General features: G+C 34.1%; 1 pseudogene; it reads right to left on the bottom strand.

The window, feature by feature from the left end:
• Positions 1-20,542, bottom strand: part of LOC149571185 (septin and tuftelin-interacting protein 1 homolog 1-like) — a 122,780-nt pseudogene that overhangs the window by 304 nt on the left and 101,934 nt on the right.

The following is a 20,542-nucleotide window of genomic DNA, read 5'->3' as shown; positions in this document are numbered from 1 at the left end:
AGCAAGTCATGATTCACCAGCACTATTGGGATCCGACATAGAGAGGTGAGACCCAATTTTTCAATATGGGCCATGTCTGCAAGATCAAGGCTCCACAACAGAGCTCCATATAGTGGATAATGATATCTAAACGCAACATCACCGAAGACCTCCTGCACACACAAACAACAACAATGCGCAAATAGTCAGTACTCACTCAAAAAGTCAAAACGACGAAAAAATAAATAAAAAATTGAAGCTAAAACATAAAAAATACAAGTTTTAATTCACATGTGTCAGATTTTCGTGCAAAGATGTATTTCCTAGCATGAGAATTCATTTCTTTATACAAGATTGTGCACCTTCGCACAAGAAATGAAGTCCTCACATAAAGAAACAAGATCTCATGCGAGAAGCGACAACAACATAAGTGACAAGCACCCAAATTCCACACATCTCACATCAGAGGTGGGTATCTCTCGTGCGAGGATCCCCACTGGCACGCATGAAGAAACACCGAGTTGGTGGATCTTCGCGCAAAGAGAGATTGGCTTCGTGCGAGAAAGGATAGACTCACACGAAAATTGATTGATGACCTCCTAAAACATGCTAAAAACACACTAAAATAACCTTGAAATGCATGAAAATGAAAGTATGAAGTAAGGTTATCAACCACTCACCGGTGGTCCATAGTTTGTTGGCCGACTGTGTCATCAGGAGTACTCAAAACAATGAAATCTCACATTGACTACCATCTTCCTCTCAGAGCTCCTATTTACTAAAGACAAAATTCACAAATGATTTGAAAATGACCCTTGGGGCCCTTATATAGGTTTTGACCTCATTTTTCAAAGTGCTCTAATTTGCGCAAAAATCACCCCCACGACTAATTTGACCATTTTGAATCCATTTTTTGGATTGATTTTGAAATCTGACACACTTAAGTGGCTAAAACATGCATTTTAAAATTTTGGGACCGACACGATTGAATGCTTGTGTAGTCCAAAATTTTTTGATACTTTGTGCTTCTTGAAATCTTTTCAACTCAAAGTTCTTTATGTTTTCAAAATTTATTTTAGAAAAAGTCAACTCAATTCAATTATGGTCAATTTAGGTCAACTCTTGGTCAAACTAGGTCTTTTGGACATCGAAATCATGTTGAATTGACTTTGACTTTTCTTCTAATCATTCTAATCTCTTCTACACTCTGCTACATCTCATATTTCTTCTACATCTCTCAACATAATGCTTTATATCATATTTCTGGTGTGTCGTCTTTCAATTCACTCTCGAGGGGGCAGGATGATTACATCATTGAACTTGAATTTCAAATCAATCTGAATCTTTATTGCTCGAGGCATTTTGTTCCCATCTTATGTCCTCATTACTTGGGACATCTCATCACTCGGGGCTTCTTATTCCCTTCTTTTCTGGCATCTTTTCCATCTATCACATCTTATAAAGAGTTCGATGGATAGGTATAAGGACAATCTAAACCCCAACTCCTGAGGATCAAGCCTCATTTTGGGGATGATTCTATGACTCATAATTTGATCTGGCTATCTTTTATCAATTTCAGGTATCTAGATGTTCTATCTGGATCCTTAAAGGTTAAGCTCTGTTCTAGAGATAATCTTTTAAATGCTATCAATTTCAGGTATCTAGATGTTCTATCTGGATCCTTAAAGGTTAAGCTCTGTTTTGGAGATAATCTTTTAAATGCTATCAATTTTAGGTATCTAGGTGTTCTATCTGAATCCTTAAAGATTAAGCTCCATTCTAGAGATAATCTTTTAAAAGCTTATTGATTTAGGTATCTAGGTTTTCTACTTGGATTCCTTAGGATTAAGCTCTATTATGGAGATGGTCCTTAAAAGCTTATCAATTGGTCTCTGTGACATCAACTTCAAAATCTTATTTATTGATCTTCGCATCATGCTTTCTAATTTTCTTTGAATCGAACGTGTTGATCGCACATTCATTCAAAGAGGGGCAAAATGTAATACCCCAAAATTAGCTCATTGCCATGATCACCAATTTTGGTCTATTTTCAATCAATCCTAAGTCCTATGTCACTAGGCAATTTTAGTTTTGATTATAGCTACTTGACTTAATTGTCAAATGCAGAAAACCCTAATCTGCATTAATCATGCTATTTAGTTAATTCCTAAAGTATTGACTCATATTAGTCACACTAAACCTATTGTTTAAGATTTAATTTAACTTAAAGTATTTACACTTTAATTAAATTAAATTATCTCCTAAGGCTAATGTACTAAGGAATTAAAAATATTTAATTTAATAACTATGATTATTTTAATTAATTGAATGTAATTATTCAATTAAATAGAAAAGGCATTCATGAGGTCATATCTCATTTTGTTAAATTGAATATCTTTCCCAAATTCTATTTCACAGTTCAAAATGGAAATTCAAAGTTGACTACTTCTTGAATTAGAAGTAACTTAATTCACTCACTCTCACACTAAAGTGAATCTGAGTTAACTATTTATTGCACTTAGGATCTAAGTCAGTTAACTGCGTCTATATTAGGAACCTTCCATTTTTACTAAATCTTGGCTTCAATCCTGACCATCGATCTGAATTGATCTCAACCGTTGATGGATTCCAGGAATTCTATTTAAGACACTCATAATTCTTCATTACAAAGGTTGAATTGAATTTGCATCAAATCTTTGCTGAATTATGCACTCGCTCACTCATTAGCATAAGCTTTCCATTTCTTAGATTTAAATATCATAATATACATACATATAGTCTAATTTGTTTTAAAGGTTGTTAGATTAATTGCATCTTTCATATAGACTAATTGCATATCACATAGACTTAATTGCATTCAAAATCCTTCATTCTAGAATGGTCTGGTTGCCTGCATCTCAATTCTGAGAGCATAAATAGGAAAAATCCTTCTAGATAGAAGGCAATGGGTAGCACTATCGGACCTCTTGGATGAACTATCTCATGTTCATTCCAAGATGAATCCACAAGTAAGGACCATGTTGAAATGTGTGTGTGAAGTCTGAGGCCACATTCCACATATAAATTGTCTACAACACTAGAGTTTGCATAATTAACTGAGTTGTCATGTAGAAAACACAATTATTCACACTCCTATTTTAGCACATGGTGTCTACAATATAATTTTACATGTAACATCTTTGTAGGCTTATCCTCTCATCATCGCACTTACTCCTGTGCTTAATGGAGGATAATCCACTCCTGATGGACATGTACTTGGTTGTAACACTTATCAGTGTGTTGACTCTTAGATATTCTAGAAGCATTCTAGAGGCCTCTATATTCAGGCACTCCTAGTTTGTATATGACAGAACATTGAATGACAAAAAATCAATTTTGAATATTGTCATTCTGATCATACCTTGTTGGTCTATTCTCTTGCTTGTACTTGAGTTCCTTAATCTTGGGTGATTTTTTCTAAGGAAAATTCTTACATGGTATCAAAGCTATACCAAATTCTTACACTTTATTTGGATCATTTCATCATAACTCCTCAATTGCCTTGCATGTAATTCATGTAGAGAAAAATTACTATCCACGTTCATAATTAGTATGGACAATACTAACATTGGTCATAATCCAATCAACAATACTAAACCAAGCAAGTAACCTCCATTTTGGTGCAAAAGAACCTAGTACCACAGGTACACTAGGAGGTCAAAGGATAATGTCATGCTTAGTTTGTTGATATTTGGGTAAATGATTGTCTTAAGGTTGTTTGGGTGTATTTCAAATAATAATAAGTCTCCGTGTGAGGCTATGCAAGCCATTTTGTATCAAGTTGTTCAAAGTGTCCCTTAAGGTCCTAGTAGGTCAATTGGGTCAACATGGTCAAAGTAAGCGACTATGTTCAAGGAAGTGAAATAATGTCATAAAAGGTTGTTTTTAGTTAGGTTTAATATGTTTAAAGTGTTAATGCAAAGTTATTAGTTAGTCATGTCAAAAATAGTTTTAAAACCCTCATTCAAAAGGTTTAATAATTATTTTATTCATTTAGCTTCTTTAAACCATCCAAACTCTCTCTTTTTGTTTGATCAATAAATAGTTGAAGCCTTTGAAGTATATATAAATAAATTGGGAAAATTACAAAAGCTGAGTATCTTCATTAAAATAGGCATTGGTAGGAAAGAACAAAGAAGAAAACCTTCAATCTTTCCCATAACCATAGTCCTATACATGATGCAAGGAGGAATAGGGAAAACTAGGGCCAATGGCACACCTAGCTCTCTGAACCACCCTGCAAGAGTTAACACAGCGAAAATCAAACACATAGAAACAAAAACCAAAGGAGGAAGAAAAAACACTTTCATTGATTCTTCAAATATTCAACATACCTTCCCAGCTATAAGGCCTTCTAGGTTATGGCTAGATACAAATACATTCATGATCTGAGATCCAACTTCAAATTTGCACTTTTCAATTTTGCTCTCTAATCATCTCTTAAAAACTTCCTTAGCTATAAGCCTAAACATTCTATTTATACTATCTAAAATGACTTATATATCATTATAAAACATAGAGAAGCCACAAGTCAAATCTCAGCAAATATTAAATGAAAATAAACCTAACATTGAATTTTTGAAGAGCCACACAGCCTGCATCAGCAATCAAATGTTCACAAATTGATGTCTGAGAAAAATTGTGATATCTCCTAGCTCTGATTGAATTATAACTTGCACTTTGAACTGTGGGTATGATTTTAGTTCCTCTACAACCCCTTAAGTGCACAAAGGTTGATTCACCAAGGAAAAGTGTGCATCCAACTTGAAAGTCAAGCACATAAAACTATTGTGCAGAACTGCTAGAAATTGATACTCCGATAAAATTTCCATATCTCCTAACTTATAAGGAGTTAGAACTTGTTCATTGGACCATAGATAGTAATCTAGGCCCTCTTCAATACTTAAAGTATGAATTCTCTAATTCATTATGAAAAATTACTTACACAGTCTATAATAGGCACCCAAAAACCAGAAAACATAGTTTCAGCAGAACACAATTTCAATAGCAAGATAAAAATTGAAAACATGTAGGATATTAGAGCAACCCAGGATGCTCCTACATCATAAAACTAGGGTTGGAAGAAATGATTCTCCTGAATCATTAAGATGTCACAACCTGAGCTAAATCCAACTCAAATTGAGAAATCCATGAAGCATCTATCATAGGTCTATTCTTCCACTTCACCAAATATTCATAATAATCTTTTCCTCTCGAGCTCTTACCAATTCTCTAATTTAGTATCTATTCAACTTCTTCAATCTTCTTCTTAGGATAGTTCTCTAATACAATAACTTCATCATTTTACTCTTGATACTTGTATAAGTCAAAAACAATGAATATAGGAGATATATCCATATCATCAGATAACTCAATTTCATAAGTGTTTCCACTATCAAATTTCTTCAACATCTGACAAGGTCCAAACTTCTTCATCTTTAACTTACTATATGTTCCAATAGGAAATCTTCATTTATTCAGATGAACCATCACCTCATCACCAACTTGAAAATCATGATGTCTCCTAGACTAATCAGCATTCTCCTTATACTTCTTATTACTTTATTTTATCCTCAACTTCACTTCCTTATATAAAGACTCTATATAATCAGTAAATTCTTCTCCTACAACACTTCTCTTTTCTTCACCAGCAATATCTCTCAAAACTGATACTCCTCTAGGCCTCATTCCAGTAACTATCTCAAAAAGTGTCTTCCCTATACTCCTATTCACAAAATTATTATATGCAAATTCAGCTTGTGCCAATACCATTTCCCAATTACTTGGCTTATTCCCAACTAAACATCTCAACAAATTACCCAAGATTCTATTCACAACCTCTATCTTTCCATCTATTTGCAAATGGAATGTAAAACTAAACTTCAACTCAGTACCCATCTTCTTCCACAAAGTCTTCAAAAAATAAATAACAAACTTACTATCTCTATTAGAAATAATACTTCTTGGTAATCCATCCAATCTTACAAAATCTTTAAAGAAAATTTTATCAACATGCTTAGCATCTAATGTCTTCTTACATGGTATGAAATGAGCCATCTTAGAAAATTTTTCCACAACAACAAATATAGAATCATACCCTTTCACTCTTTTAGAAAATTCAAAAACAAAATCCATACTAATGTCACTCCAAGGTTTCTCAAGAACAATAATAGGTGTATACAAACTAGTATTTTGACTTACTCCTTTTACAACTTGACAAACTCCACAACTCTTTACAAATTTATGAACATCCTTATACATTTGTGGCCAATAGTATTTCTCTTTCAGCAAACTCAATGTCTTATCAATTCCAAAATATCCAACCAATCCACCACTATGCTTTTCCTTAATCAAATTCAACATCACAGAGCTTATAGGAATACACAACTAAATACCTTTGAAAAACATACATTCTTGATTGAAATACTCATCATACTTATTGATGTGATCTATCAGATTTGGTGCTCTACATTGTCTCCATGTCTTATAAAAATCAGGATCAATATCGTACAACTCTTTCATTTCATCAAAACCAAGAACTTCAACTTTCATTATAGTCAACAAAGAATGTCTTCTACTCAATGTATCAACAACTCTGTTATTAACTCCACTCTTGTGCTTAATGACAAATGTAAAATTTTGTAAATACTCAACCCACTTCATATGTATCTAATTCAATTTATGTTGACTTCCCAAGTATTGTAAAGCTTTATGACTAGTATACAACACAAACTCCTTGGAATCAAATAATGTCTCCAGTTCTTAAAAGCTTGAACAATAGCATAAAACTCTTGATCATACACAAAATACTTCATTTTAGCATCATTCAACTTCTCACTAAAGAAAGTAATAGGTTTACCTTCTTGACTTAATACAACTCCTATTGAATTACCACGCGCATCACATTCAACTTGAAATACTTTGTTGAAGTCAAGTAAAGCCAATACATGTAATTCAACAACCTTTTGTTTTAAAGTCTCAAAACTCTTATCAGCTCCATGTGTCCACTTGAATTCTTTTTATCTCCCCTCATTGTCTTAGTCATAGTATTACAAACAACACTAAAATATTTTATAAACTTTCTATAAAAACTAGCCAAACCATGAAATGATCTTACCTCACCCACATTCTCAGGTGTAGGCCACTCCAATATTGCTTTAACCTTCTTTGGATCCATTTTCAAACCATCACCTAAAATAACAAATCCCAAATGCACAATCTCCTCTTGCATAAAAGAACACTTTTTTAGATTAATCAACAACTTTTCCTCTTTCAACTTGTTGGCGCTCAAAATTGCCTTCCTGATTTTGAGCACCATTGAGAAATTTCAAGCCTATAAATGCCTTATGAAGCTTATGTACCCCTCTATTGAGTTAATGCATAAATGGCGTTTAATGTTTCTAACACCTTTCATTTAGTGTGTCTATGTGTTCTATGAAGTTAAACTGACATTTTGAACCATTTTGCGAAGTCTCATTTTGAGCTAGTGTCAAAATTTGCAATTCTGCCCTAGTGTCAAATAGTGACCAGAGGTCCAGTTTGCATTTGAATATCTTTTACCCAGGAATGTTTCATGACCTACCACTTTGGAGATGTTTAGTGTTCATAATAGAGAACCTATGTTTCAGTTTTCAAGTCATTTCAAATCCGTTTGACTAGGTTTTGCACCCCACAAAGTTGGTCATTTATTATTTTGTGCATTTGACTAGTTCACAATTCTGGAAGCCCTGTTCGACCAATCATATTTTTGACCCAGTTGACCCAAATGAAAAAATTATTTTTGCATTGTTTTCTAGTGGTAAGACACTTCATATGTTCCAATTTTGAGATCATGTCGAATCCATTTGATCAGTTTGCTAACATGATTAAAAACCCAATTTGCATTGTTTTGTTACAGCTAAGGTATCCAGATTGATTCGGAACTCGTGTTCGAGATGATATAACTCCTAATCTGTAACTGGTGAGATTGAATAGATTATACCCCTGTGTCGTCTACTAAAAACACTTCAAGTGTGTCAGTTTGCAAGTCTTGATGAATCCATATGCACACTTTTCCAAGTCGATTCCAGAGCCATTTTGTTGTTTCCTGACGTGTTTGCTTGTAGGTAATTCTGAGAAGGCAACTTTGACGGTCAATATCTTTTGACCTGGAATTCGTCATGAGATGAGATCTGACAAGGTGAAAGTATGCAGAACAAAGAATCAGTGGTCCAGTTTTTAGAGCATGGTCAAAGGTTTGGGATAGTTTTTAAGGGCAGTCAATAGACCTCTTGACACCAGTTTCACAGTCGCAGAAAAGAGGTGAAATGAGTTTAAAAAGGTTTAAAAAAAATGATGCAAACTGATTGATTCTTCGTCAAGTCAGTATCAAATGTTGAATGAGTCAGTTTTACAGTTCAGTTGTTCGAAAGCGAAAAAAATTTAGTCAGACTAGGGCCCGACTCGTATCAGACTGATAAGGACATTGGGATTTTAAAATGTTTAAAATGGAAGGAGAATATTATTACAGTAAGGTTTCTTGTGCCATCAAACCAAATAGGCTGCTTCTTGGGTAAAGGTGGTAATATTATCTCAAAATGGGGAAGAGAACAAGAGCAAACATTTGCATAATGTCGAAAGACAATCTTTCTAAATATGCCACTGAAAATGATGAGCTTGTTTAGATTGTTGGAGAATTTCATGTTGTAAGAGAAGCTTTAGTTCATATTGCGTCTAGGTTAAAGGGGCAACATTTTAAAGATAATTACAGTGGAGCATGCGTCAGTTTTGTTGTTCTTGGGTCTTTATCATTTCTTAAACGTGCCTAGTGGAGCTCCTACTTCTGGTTTAGGAGGGGCGGCTTGTGAAAGAAGAGTGTTCCATGTTGAAATATTAGATTTGATTGTTTCTAATGTTGAAACATCCCCATGTTTAAAAGAAGGACCTGAACCAACCTAAGGAGCAGCTGGCTAGCAAAGAAAGTTCAGAACAGAATCATACTTTTAAAGAGGGAAGAGCAGATATGGGAGGAAGCTACGCCATTAAAAGGATGAACCTGCAGTTTTTAAAGGAAGATGCCATTTTCAAAAGAGAAAACCTTCTAGCAATGTCAAAGCATGCAAAGAGTCATCTCATGTCAAGAACAAGGGACACCATCAAGCATCCATGTGCACATCAGGAAAATGGAAAGCGTGTGGGTTTTGGGAAGACCACAATGTGGGATCTTGAGTTTTTAATAATTTATATTATGTTTGAACTCTCTATCGTCTATTTTTAAGCTGCAAAGTACAAGAAAGAATGGACACAAAGTACACCCCAAGGATCTTAACGTTCATCTACATTAGTGTTCTTTCTTCGTTCATTGGAGGCGCCTTATCTTGAGGGGCATGGCAATTAAGAGGAAAGCGCTACATTAATAAAAGAAGACCCACCTGTGCAAGGAGCCAGCACTGCAGCAAAGGTAGAGGAATGCACATAAAAAGGTGAAGAACATGCAACTCCAGCAAATCAAGAACACTCACACAAGAAAGATCCACATTGTGTTAATGAGGTCCAAGTCACATCTTGGAGGGATGAGATCACAGTCAAAGAAAGAGTCATCGCATTAGGAAAAAGACACCTCCAGTCAAACAATTAATCCCACATTCGCAGTAGGGATGGAGTCTTTTGTTTTTAAATAGTAAAGCATGATCCATGTAAAGTGAATTGAAGGAAGGGCCTTTTAAAAGGAAAGGGCGCATAACAAGGTGGGTCTGACCTGAACATTGGAGGTTTAATTTTGAACAGTCACGCAAGTCAAAGCCGATGACATTAGTGGAATAAGGTGATCAGAAACTCAAAATTCTGACTAGTCGCCACTTCGCTAGCCAGAAAAATTTGGAAACTCCGGTTGGCGAAGTGGCGAGGTCACCGGAGAACTCAAAAATTCAGCGATGACGAACAAGATCCAATGGGTTTCGCTACTTCGCTAAAGCAGAAGAGGCATGAGAATCAACATGGCAAAGTAGCAAGAGGATGACACATGGCACATCCAGAGGTTCTCGTTATCTCGCTAACCAAAGTTGCTTATTGGTTAAGCATGGCGAAGTAGCAAGGAGACGACATGTGGTGGATGATGCAAATCAGGTGTCCAATCATGGAGCGCCATGTGGCACTGGTCAAACATAGAGTTGACCACAGTTTCAAAAGGCAGTGAAATTAAAGAATAAAAAATAATAATATTTTATTATTATTTTTATAAAACATGCACATTCAATCATCCAAGAGATATTTTTTCTAAAGTTTTGACTTTAGAATTTTTTAAATTTTTCAAATTTAAAGAAAAAAATCAAATGTGCAGACATGAGTTTCTAGCGAAGGGGACTGTTTTTCAAACAAAGATTTCAGGCATTTCCCAGAGGCTAGATATGCCTTATCATATACCGTTGGAATTGTGAGAATTCAAATTTTCCATTTCTGAAGTCAGTTTTTGCACAGGTGCTTCCTAGTTTGAGCTATAGCCAGAAATGTGAATTTTGGTGCTTCCTCAATGGAATGGGTAAAAATTTGAAAATCCAGTTAGGGGATTAGTAAAACTTGGTAAGAATGCAGTTGGAGTTCAAGTTTCTCACATTCACTCAATTTAACCCAATTTTGCCAAACATTTCAATGGGTAAATCAGATATTGTGGTGACTCAGCAATGTTTCATCATTTCATCAGAGATATTGTGCAAATCAGTTGCAGATAATGATGAAACAAGATCATATCAGAATGGAGATGGAAGAAAGAAGTTTTTCAGTTATAGAGGATTGCATTTCAAATGGACACTTGTCACGTGAAGATTAGATCCGAGATTCTTTCCTTTGCTATATCTTTCTATCTTTCATTGTTTCAAGGGTTCCAGTTTTTGGGGGGTTCCAGTCTTTGGAGAAAAAGCAGTCACTACTGAGATACCAGATTTTGGATCCAGTTTTGATCTATTCCCATACTGTGATACCACATATTTCTTCAGCAATTTCTCTCATGTGAGCAGCAGTAGGAAGATAAACACAGATAGTTCATATCTGTTAGGTTGTTTCATGTCTTTCATTTCATGCATATGATTGTATATTTTCAAGGAAATAATGCAAAGAGCAGTAGATAATTAAGTTTCAGTTCAATCTTGTCTCCATTCTCATTGAATTTCAATGTTTTACGATCTTTGAACAAAGAGTTTAGGTCGTAGTTGCAGTCCCCTAAGACTGTATGTTGTTTCATTGTTGCTGATAGTTCAAGGAATTGTGTAAATGCTTCATAGAAATCAACAGCGTTGCAGATTTATTGAGGAGGATATCAGGTAAGAATGAGATTTTAAACTAAACATAGATGTCTATTTACAAGTTAAATAGATAGATCTATATCTGAAGATACACACATGTCTCAGATATTCATATGTATGTTTGTGATCCATGAATTTGCCCAATGGACTAGGCACTAATCAGCTACAGGGTCATTACTTTCTCACTGCTGCATATCTGAGGGTTGTTGAAATCAACATCAAAAATCAAATGCTTTTCCTCTTTCATGTTGAAGAGCTATCATAGAATACCCTCACTTAGCTTATGAGGTTCCCAAATCTGCATTTAGCTACTGTAGATTGATGTTATTTCATGAGTTATCAGGAGAAATAAGGGTTTTATCTGCTTCATAATAGATTCAGTGTATGCTTTGACAACTGGTACCATATAAAGAATCTATAGGTCTACCTGCCTAGGTTTTGCAGAGCCTGAAGAAGAAGAAGGGTCATGCCTTATAGTTGGCCTATTGTCTGAATGGATGTGTTGATAACGGGAGTTAGCTGCCCCTAGATGCATCTTGTTTCTCATCAAGGTAATTGGAAATTGGTAACATTTTCAACACCAACACAACCTCTACAATACTTTTCTAATATGCTCAAGATGTTCTTCCTTAGTCTTATTGAATATCAGAATTTCATCCAAATAAACAATCACAAACTTACCCAAGAATCTTTTCAAAACTTCATTCATCAACCTCATGAATGTACTAGGTGCATTTGTCAAACCAAAAGTCATAACCAACCATTCATACAAACTATCTTTTGTCTTGAAAGCAATCTTCCATTCATCACCTTCTTTGATTCTAATCTGATGATAGCCACTCTTCAAATCAATCTTGGTAAAATACTTTTCTCCACTCAAACAATCCATTATGTCATCCATCCTCGACATAGGAAACCTATATTTCATTGTGATCTTATTAATAGCTCTAGAATCAGTACACATTCTTCAATCTCCATTCTTCTTAGGTGTTAATACAACAGGTACAACACATGGACTCAAATTTTCTCTGATCAAACATTTTTGCAACAATACATGCACTCGTCTATTAAGTTCTTCATTCTCTGGAGGTGCAATCTATATGGTGTTTTGTTTGGAAAACTAGCTCCAGGAATCAGATCCATTCAATGACTTATGCTTCTTACTAAAGGTAAACCATCAAGAATATCATCAACAACAATATCTTTATACTCATTCAAAAAAAATTTAATTTATGTTGTCACTCTGTCATTACCAACTTCTGTTGCTTGATCATTACTACCAACACTCTATCCTCTAGGAACTATAGAAAAACAAACTTGATTCTTCTTTACTTCCTTTTCAAATTGCTTTCCATTAACCATGCAAACTTTTATTGTAGTACAACTGACCTCATCTAGATTTTCAATCAAAGGCAATAATGTTTGTTTCTTCCCATTTACCCAAAGAGTATATTGATTCAATTTTCAATCATGTACAACATATCTATAATATTGCAAAGGTCTACCCAATAAAACATGACAACAATCCATGGGCATAATATCACACCAAACTTCATCAATGTAATGTCCAACTTTGAACTTCACAATCCATTGCTCACTTACCAATATCTCATGCTCATCTTTGATCCATGAAACATGATAAGGTTTGGGATGTTTCAGCCTCTACAACTATAAGTTTGGAACCAGCTCTTTTGATGCCAAATTTGTTGAACTTCCACTATCAATGATCACCTTGTAGCATTTTCAATCATTTTACATCCGGTCTTGAAAAGACTTCTTCTAAGGACAAGTTCCTCATTACTTCCTTTATTACATAAGGTTCTTCTCACCATCATATTTTCTCTAGCCTTAGGTCCACTTGGTGAACTCTTAATGTCTCCTTGAATCACAACATTTCTATTATTGTACCCACTTTTAGAAGATCTATGTCCTTCTTTACCAAATCTGAAACAATTACCATGGAAACCACCTCTAGGATAAGAATTACCTCTTCCTTGGTAAGATCTAGTACCTCCTTGGTATGAACTACCACCTTTCCACTTGTTCTTGTCTTTGTCATCATTTTTTCATTCAATTTTTCCTTTATCCTGCACAAAATTGTTAGATCTACCACCTTCACCATAAGATTTACCTCTGCCTTTTTGAAATCTACCACCTCTACCTATTTGTCTTTGTTCATTCTTCTTTGTCAAGACCTCCTTAGCTTTCAAGGCATATTGATATGCTTCTTCCACACTTTTCAACTTCGCAAAAATTATTTCATCTTGAATTCTAGATCTCAATCCATTTATGTACCTTGCAATTTTCTCAACATCATCATCCACATGTCCAGATCTAATGTCCAATCTATAGAATTCCTCAATATACTCTTTCACAGTCATGTCCTTTTGTCTCAAATTTTGCATCTTTCTCAACAAGCTATCTTGGTAATCAGCAGGAAGGAATTTGTTCTTCACCTTGTTTATCATCTTCAACCAAGTTTTGATTTTCTCCTTTCCTCTCCTTTGTCTATCAATTTGCAAATGCTCCCACCATAGTGAAGCATAACCTTTTAACCTAGTAACTATAATCTTCACCCTTCTATTATGAGGAGTGTTTTCATACTCAAAGAACTTCTCCATATCTGAGATCTAATCCAACATAGCATTGGTATCCAATTTTCCATCATAAGGAACAACTTCTATAGCAGGCTTTAAATTTTCCCTAGATAATACTCAACAATCTTTCCTCATCTTGATCTTCTTCAGGTTTCTAATTATGGTTTGGTGTTGCTGCTTTATTCTGACTATCTCCTCTGGGCTATCTCCACAGCATTTATTCTAACTACAATTTGTCTCAATTGATCCAATATAGCATTATCAACATTTCCTCTACCATGAACCATCTATACAAATTAGGTTCCTACAAGATTGTAACCCTCTACAAGTCATAGGTCAAATTCATAGATCTGCAACCCTACAACCAGTATCCAAAATAAGGTTTTACATGATCCAATTACCATAAGGATGAATCACAAGCTCTAATACCACCTGACACAAGGAGGGATAGGGAAAACTAGGGCCAATGACACACCCAACTCTCTGAACCACCCTGCAAGAGTTAACACTGTAGAAATATAACACATAGAAACAACAACCAAAGGAGGAATAGAAAACACTTTCATTGATTCTTCAAATATTCAACATACATGCCCAGCTATAAGGCCTTCTAGGTTATGGCCAGATACAAATATATTCATGATTTGAGATCCAGCTTCAAAATCACATTTTTCAATTCTACTCTCTAATCATCTCTTAAAAATTACCCTAGCTCTAAGCCTAAACACTCTATTTATACTAGCCAAAATGGCTTATATATCATTATAAAACATAAAGAAGCCACAAGTTGGATCTTAGCAAATATTAAATGAAAATAAATCTAACATTAAATTCTTGAAGAGCCACAAGTTGGCCTGCATCAACAATTAAATGTCTAGAAATCGATGTCCGAGCAAAATTGCAATATCTCTTAGATCTAATTGAATTAGAACTTTTGCTTCAAAATATGGGTATTATTTTAGGTCCTCTACAACCACTTAAGTTTGAAAAGGCTGATTCACAACAAAAATTTTGCATCCAACCTAAAAGTCAAGCACAGAAAACTGTCACACACAACTGCCAAAAATTGATACTCTGGGAGAATTGCCATATCTCCCAACTTATAAGGAGTTAGAACTTATGCATTGGACCATAGATATTAGTCTAGGCCCTCTTAACTTTATGAAATAAACAGCCTCTCATGCATTATATAAAATTAGTTACATGGTCTGAAATAGGCACCCAAAAATCAAAAAATACAGTTTCGACAACAAGATAAAAATTGAAAACATGTAGGATAATAGAGCAACCCAAGATGCTCCTGCATCAATAAAAAATAAAAACATTAAAGGGGCATTCCTCAGTTTCTTAATACATTTCTAAGCTCTATATTACTTTATCTATATTTATTCTTTATAATTTGATACATTTGTTACTAGGGAGCCATATTTAAAAATTCTTGATCAAAGCTAGATTCATCCACTCATCTTCAAATATGCTTACTATCTAGGTTAGATTAAATTTGTTGAAGCTCTACAATCACATCCATTACAAACTTGTTTTGGACGTTAGAACAAGATTAAATTTAAATATGGACTTCTAGTAGATACTAAATTTAATTGAAATACAACAAAAACAAGAAGAGGTGAAATGATAGTTTTAGATTTTTAGTTCTAACTACCTATTAAATTAAAATATTAATAGGTTCCTAACAAGGATTAGTTATACTTATTAGATTTCATAATTGATGTGTTTAAAGGGCTTTATTATATTGAATTTAGTTCTACTTAATGATTAGATTGTAAGTTGTGACTGTATTGAATACAATTTAACTTAAAAGAAGCCTATTGCAATTAATATTTATACGTATTGAAGTTTTTCTTTATTGTGATATGAAATTCTACTAACTTAACCTGTATTTATCTTAAATTCATATCTATTCAAAATCAAAATGAAACTTGAAATAACTCTTAATTCAATACAACTAACCTTCCTAAATCCTATGGGCATGCTCTCAACTCTCCATACCAAGGACACAAGAGGAAAAATAAAATAAAAGAAGAACCAAGGAAAAATGACCAAACCAAACTAAGTGACCAAGCCTTAATAAATAAACATGAAAACAACCACCCAGAGAACAAAAGATGGAAAAGGATAGAGAAAGGGGAGACCGAGTAAAAGAAATGGGAGCAGAAGAACAAGGCATGAAGGGTTCAAACCATACCCTTAGATCAAAAAAAAACTTAAGAACATAATAAATAGTAGAAAAAAATTCTAGACCTAATCTAAATACAAAGGGCTGGAAGGACTAAAATACATCCCATTCTAGCAATCTAAATATTTATGTGATCTTTGTAACTATAATTGTCTTACTTCCCTATAGAGTAAAATATCATTTTGACAATATAATTACTAAGATATTGATTATTTATTATTAATTCCAAAACTTTAAATGTAGGCAATAAAGGGATGATAGCTACAAAAATCATAGAAAACTAGATTTCAAGCTGAAACAATGAGTCAACACTATATGAGAACCAAGATTTGAACAACAATAAGCACCAAAAGACATATTATTTATGATTATATATATATATATATACACACACACATAGGTATCTATATGTAAGAAAGTAAAACCACCAAAAATCAAACCAATTATATCACTAAGGAAAGACCAAAAGGATCTACAAAAGGCAACCAAAACATCATAGATGGAGATAGATGAAACCCTAAAGCAGATAGAGAAAACCTAGTTGAACACAAAAACATAGAGCCTCCAATAGAAGATGAGGGCTAAACCTCCTCTGCTTTTTTTTCTAGAAAACCATTATGATGTCTGTAGTTTTATCCAAATCATCTACCTTAGATCCTAGAGGAAACACATATGCCAGTTGCTCTTTGTTGGATTTAATCATATTGGGAAAAATGAACTCTAGATTGTCAAGATCATCAAAAGACACTCCAGGCTCAATGTAGGCCTCAAACACCTAGAGAAAATGGACTAACCATTCCTTACCATAGTCTTCTATAATTCCCCTCCAATGAAGTAGGAAATTAATGCTAGACTCCATTTTTGGCCAAGTTGAGAAGAATTGGACGTTATCTTGAATATACAAAGAACTCCTAACCAAAATGGCAAGCCTGAGACTACTCAAAGGATGAGCCATATAAACTTCTAGAAGCAAGATTTTAAGATTTTGATCAATGTTGAGCACTACATTCTCTAGGCCTTCTAACCAAGTCGAGTCAAAAATATTATGACAGAGTTGAATAATCTCCCCACTGCCTATGTTTTCCCTGGCAAGAAAACATATCAAGGAGTCAATAATAGAATATTGGTGTGCCATGTGAAATTCTAGTTGAAAGCCTTTTCTCTTATGACCTAGCTAATCGTAAACCTCAACAAATTGTGAAGAGGGTTGAGAATCCTATGCCATCTTTCAGGCTTAATAGACCCCCTAAAATCCATGGTTGTGACATCCATCAGATGAAGTAGTGAAATAGTTGACTCCATCAAAACTCAAAAGGGAAGCTAAAGAAAAGACAAAGACACCACTACAACAAAGCCAAAGAGACCCTTATAAATAGACATCAAAGCTGTAGAAGGATCTAGAGACAAAATAGAGGGGAAGGGTTAAGCATGCCTCCCAACAAATAATCATGACCTGGTGAAATAGTAAGCTTAACAACTCATAATTACCGAGTCACTAGTTAATAATTATTATAGTACTTCAAAGTTAGGGAGCTCCTTGTAATGTTAATTCATTAAATAATTAAAAGTTTTATTAGGAAAGATAAAACAACTGATAAGTAGAAGGATACAAAAAAAGATAAAGCCACCCAAAGAAAACCTAGGATCTTATAATGAAGATTGGAGGATAAAATCCTCACCTTCAACTCCTTTATTTTCTAACTTATTTGCCTCAGTATTCTCGATATATATGTTGAAATTTGGTTTCTTCAAATTGGTCTATTAATCTAAGAATATATTCAAATTTAGAGTTCATCACCCAATTCAGAGTTTGACGTTTTCAAATAGCATTAATAATAATTTGGAAGTGTCCTTCTATAATTAGTCTTGTTATCTTGTTTTTTAAACTTAATTGTAGTCCTTCCCGAAGTGCTTTTAATTCTACTATGTTATTTTGTAGCAATACCTAGAGGTTTGGATCTTTTGATAATTCACTCTCCAGTTTCTCACCTAATTATACATCCTATTCATAGTTTTCCTGGATTACCTCTTGATGCTCCGTCGAAGTTTAGTTTCATCCATCCTATTGGTGGTGCTTCCCATTTACATTGTTTCCTATCTTTTTTATCTTTTTTCTCATACATTAGCAAGGGGTTAATGAAATAAGCCCAATTATTTTTCAACACCCATCCCATTCAAAGAAAGTTCGTTCAGTTCTAACTATTTTCCTTAAATAGTTGTTCATAACTTGTGTAATAAATGCTTCAACCTTGTTTAAAAGAGAGTTCATTCTTAGTTCTATATTACTAAAGATACATATATTTATCTCTTTCCAAATTTCCCACATTAGTATGGTTGGATATGTTCCATGGTTTATCATATATATGAAATTTGTTCTTATAAGAAAACCTAGTAGGTGACTAGATAAATCCTTAGGGAGAGGAGAAGACCATATGAATTTATGTCAAAGCCAATTCCAACATTCTTGAGTGACTGAACAATCATAAAGGAGGTGTTCCATATTCCCAGAGTTTTCTTTACAGAGGCAACATCTTGATAGTTCTTCAAATCTCATTTTTGTGAATCTATCCATTATTAGGATTCTATTTTGAATCGCATCCCATAGGAAGATGCTTGCCTTGGGTAAGCATGTTGCATCCCAACATAACTTCAAAGTGAGGTTAATATTTTCCCATCTTTGTGAGTTAATAATTAGATTATATCCTAGCTTAACTTTGTATGTTCCATATTTGGAAGCTCCCCATATAAGTTTCTCTTCCCTACTTTTATGATTCACCTGTCGATCCTTGAGGATGTTTTCAAAAAAAAATTTGTCTATAGGATAAATGTCTACATTCTCTAGGGTTTTCCAAGCCCAAATATTTACACTTTTTAGGTGATTGTAGTCTGAGAACTTTGAACCCCATTAATTAACTAGCACATTCTTGACATCTTTAGAGATATTAGTATTAGTCAAAAGGGGTTGTAAATCCAAGGAACCTTCCCAGAAGAGAGCCTCATCTCCTCTTCCAAGGTCCCATGTGACAAATTTTCTAATCATTGATCAACATCTTACCATGAAATTCCAAGTTTTTGACCCTACTGGTGGGTTCCTAATTTTGAATAAAGATGTTGGATCATTCAAATTTAAATATTTATTATACAAAATTTTAGTCCATTTTTGTTCCCTTTCTTGATACATTCTCTATACTAGTTTTTCTCCCAACGCCTCATTTCTCCAGCTAAAGTTCTTAATACCTAATCCCCTTTGATCTTTTGGATGACATATTTTCCCATGTTATTAATGCTAGTTTCTTTTCATCTTTGGTACCACTCCAAAAGAAATTTCTAAGTTTTCCTTCCAATTTTTTGTTTTCCTTCTTAGGCAAACGAAGGTAGGACAATTGATAAGTAGGGATTGTTGATAGAACCAATTTAATTTTAGTTGCTCTACCTACTTTTTTTAGTCATTTTCCTTTCCATGTATCTGTTTGTTTATCAATTTTGTCTGAGATATTATCCCATCCATTATTCTTCCTTACACCTTTCTTTAAATGAATCTCAAGGTATTTGTAGGGGAAAGTGCCTTTCATATATCACATTTGACTACATATATGCCCTTCCATTTCTCCTAATGTGTTTAGGAAGAAAATTTTGGATTTCTTCGCATTTACTTTTTGTCTAGAGGTTACAGTATATTCTAGTATGATTTGTTTGAAGATTTGTGTTTCTTCATTAGTAATGACACCGGGAAAAATGGTATCATCTACAAATTATTGATGAGTTATCTTTGGAATGTTATCTACCACTGTGATTCCTCCAGTTTTACCTTCTTCTTAAGCCTTTTTTATTGATCTCCCAAAGGCTTCAGCCATGATTATGAAGAGGAAGGGCAAAATTGGATCACCTTGTCAGATACCCCTTGAAATACTAAAGTATCCTTCTGGGGTTCCATTGATTAAAAGAGAAATCTTGGATGTTGATATGCAATTGAAAATTATATTAATCCAATGGTGAGAAAAACCAAAAGCTTCTAGAGAATTACATAGGAATCTCCAATCCACTACATCATATGCTTTCTGGATATTTAGTTTCATGAACATGCATGCTTCCTTGTTGCTAACTACTAAATGAATGGTTTCCTAAATTATTGATATCTCATCCATGATGGATCTTCCTGGCACAAAACTAGTTTGTTCTTCGAAGATCATTCTTGGAAGAATAGTTTTAGTCTAATTTGCTAATGTTTTTCAATAGATTTTATAGATACTGTTACATAGTGCAATAGGTCTAAAGTCACATGGTGAATCTGCTACTAATTTTTTGGGGATCAAAGCAAGAAAAGTATGATAGATTTCAGTTAACATTGATCCTCCATTTCTGGAAGCCTCAATTTCCCTCCATAGTTCTTCTCTTAGAATATCCCCACATTTTTGAAAGAAAAGGCCTAAAACCCATCTAGCCCCAAAGATTTTTCT

Source organism: Cupressus sempervirens, chromosome 2 (genome assembly GCF_028749045.1).
Source record: "Cupressus sempervirens isolate cs-2001-9-10 chromosome 2, ASM2874904v1, whole genome shotgun sequence".
NCBI classification, from domain to species: domain Eukaryota; kingdom Viridiplantae; phylum Streptophyta; class Pinopsida; order Cupressales; family Cupressaceae; genus Cupressus; species Cupressus sempervirens.
This window is presented reverse-complemented; position numbering and strand designations above follow the sequence as displayed.